We start from the raw sequence: 3,124 nt of genomic DNA, 5'->3' as shown, positions 1-3,124 counted from the left end.
CAATCACTAGTATTTTAAGTTTTCCCAAAAAATCTCATTGAATTTTGAAAAATTAATTTTTAAAATCAGGTGTGTGTGGTTCTAAATCTCCAATGAGCGCAAGCCCTCGTAGTTAATTATATCGTAGGGAGACAAAGTCCCCTACGAAAACTCTCGATTAAAATAGTGGCAAAAATTTATCAGATTTTTAAGGAATGATATCAAAAGAGATGAATTTTGGAAACTCAAAAGGGAATGGATCAAGATTGAGCAGTTATTATCAGAATCATGGAAAGAAAAATAGGGTACACTTTGAGATTCTAGAACCATCCGGAAGTATCCCAACTTAATCTAAGTGTTGGGCTTTATGTTTTAGGATGATAGAAGATTTAATTAAAGTTGTGCATTTTATTAGAATGAGATTATATTCCCAAAGTTTGGGGTCTTATAATCAGAGATCTGCTTCGGATCCTAAATCTAATTTGGACATTGGACCACAGTCGTCTGATCCTAACTAATGTAGTGCAAGGTCTCGACTTATCCCAGCCTAGATTTGGGAGCCAGCTAACCACCTAATCGATTTAAAAGAGATGAGTCTGGTCTTTTATGAAAGAATGGTAGGGACATTTTATTTAAGGTTTTGGAGAGATTAAACCGACATCTAGAGATTTTCCTAATCGACCCCTTTGACTTATATTGGGTGCAAAATGCTAAGGACTAATGCAATTAAAATTTTGACTCTTTTAGATATGTTTTTAATGCAATACATGCTGGTTGACGACTTCAAATCAAATATGCTTGAAATTTTAAAAACAGACTTAGAAAATAATTTTTTTGAAGACTGGACTTCCCTAGGTCCAGCACCTCATCCTCATAGGTCAGACTAATCAGACTCTATCTGCAGGCGAGGAAGAGTCTAAAGCAAGGAGAGAAGTAGTGCAGAAATATGCATGTGGCTCACTAAATTTTAAACTTTAAGAATATGAGTATTTAAATTTTCACACCCTTACAAGTCTCACGTATCCAGACAAAAACAAAATCGGCACACAACTGCCAAAAAATTAAGAAAAGTATGCAATCCTAAAGGCAATCATTTCAAAGCATTAAATATAAATGAATTAATTAATAAATGTCCATAGGCAAAGTAGCCTTGCTTATTACAAACTAGAATTTATAAAAAAATAAAGTGGCCGGGCACCCCTGACAACAACCCGAATTTTAAACCTAGTAGAGATGCGGGGAGGGACATCCTCCTAGAGGTCCATGAGCCTAAAGACAATGGATTGAGCAACTGTGTAGCCTTAGACAAGGCTCATGATGGATGGGACCACCAAAAGATTCCCCCATTTGCTCCAGCCTCCACCGGCCACTACTGAGTCAGGCTTAAGTGGAAAGGTGTATAGAGGTCTGGTGAGCTTGAATGGAGGGTCTGCTGAGCTTGAATGGGATACTTTCTGTCTTTAATTCTTCGATTTTGTTCTCCTTCGGGCTCCTTTTCTTCAGGCTCCTTGGATTCTTCGTAGCAGCCTACCCAAATGGATAAGAGGACACTTCCTTTGAAGGGAAGGTCACTCTTTTCTATTTTGGTAGGGAAGAAGTGATTCAAATTTGGATCTCCAAATAGAAAAGGGCTACTCCCCTAAGTGGTGTCCTTTTCTCTTTGGAGTCCATACTTTGGACCTATGTATCCCAACTCAAAATCCTACTTTCACAACACTTGACATTTACACAAATTACATTTATGTGAAAATGAAAAATTCTAGACTCTCCTCCAAGTTTTTCCTAAGAAGTTAATAAATAAAAATATATTCCCAAGCAGTTATATATATGCAGAAAAGTAAGTAAACACACTAGCCACGCACTTTTTTATTTGGGGGCTTTAGCAGCTGAAGCACCTATGCAAGCATTTATAATAATTGAAATTTTTTTATTGGTTTAGCCCCATTTTTATTGGCCTGCATGAGCGTTGTCACCTGCAAAAAATTATGCGAACATCCAGATCACTCCTATCCTAAGGGTAATCTAGTCGCCAAACACATCAATCATCCACAGAGTGTAGTAAAAAGTAAGCAGACATAACAAGTATAGTCATCCATAAAATGTAGTAAAATCATAAAAAATCCGGCACACAGCAGTAAAGTAAACATCGGCCTAACCTAGATCTAGAGTTGGTTGTCCTAGAAAACCATCTAAAGTGTGCGTAAAAGATCGTGTGGCTGGGGTAGATCCTATGTTGGGTGATTAGTTATAGTTATCTAAAAATTTGAGTTTGTTGAGGCAAAAAAGAGGGATTTAGATTATAGTTTAAGTATTAATATATTAAGAATTTTATTTAAATATATTTGAAGAATTAACTAATTACTACATTTTTTTCACACCGAGGACGTAAAGTTTATTTCACCTTCCTTGGGGCTAAGCTAATAGCCTCGTAGGCTTGGGTTACTAGTAGCAAATGGGGTTGATTAAGTTAATTTAAATTAGTTGAAATTAAAAGAGTGATTTAATATTAAAGAGGGTTGATTATTGATATTAAAATATGGGTTGAGAATTTTATTAACCTACTTAGAAAATTCTGGAGTTTGAAAGAGTTAATGGGTTTTAAGAGATCATCAAGATGTGTTAACTAAGAGGTCAAAATTTGATTTTTAGAATTAGAGAGATATTTGAGGGTTTCAGATTTTTAAAAAATACTAGACCTGATTACAAGTTGTTAGACAGGTGGAACAGTCAATTTGGAGTTTTCTATCAAAAGTTATGATTTTTAGAAGCTTTGACATGTTTTGACCTAGAGGACCAAAATGTTGACTTTTTGACTTTGACCACATTTTGGGGGTTTGACATTTTTAGAAAATACTAGATTTAAATTAGAGTCATTATCCACTGAGTTTGACTCATTTGGAATTTTTTACAATTAGTTATGTATTTTAGAAATTTGGTTATTTATTGGATTTTTTTAATTATTTTAATTTAGGGTCCTTTTTAATGATTTGAACCCAAATAAGACCTAATCTCCTTGAAATAAAATCCAAAGATCAGAAATTATCTAAGGAGAGATTAGCAAGTGTTTAATGAATTTTTAGGATTTTTTAATTATTTTAAATTAATTAAAATAATTAAATATTAATTTTCACTTAAAATTAAATTA

Source organism: Dendrobium catenatum, unplaced genomic scaffold (assembly GCF_001605985.2).
Source record: "Dendrobium catenatum unplaced genomic scaffold, ASM160598v2 fragScaff_scaffold_313, whole genome shotgun sequence".
In the NCBI taxonomy this organism is placed as follows: Eukaryota; Viridiplantae; Streptophyta; class Magnoliopsida; order Asparagales; family Orchidaceae; genus Dendrobium; species Dendrobium catenatum.
Note: the sequence above shows the minus strand (reverse complement) of the source record.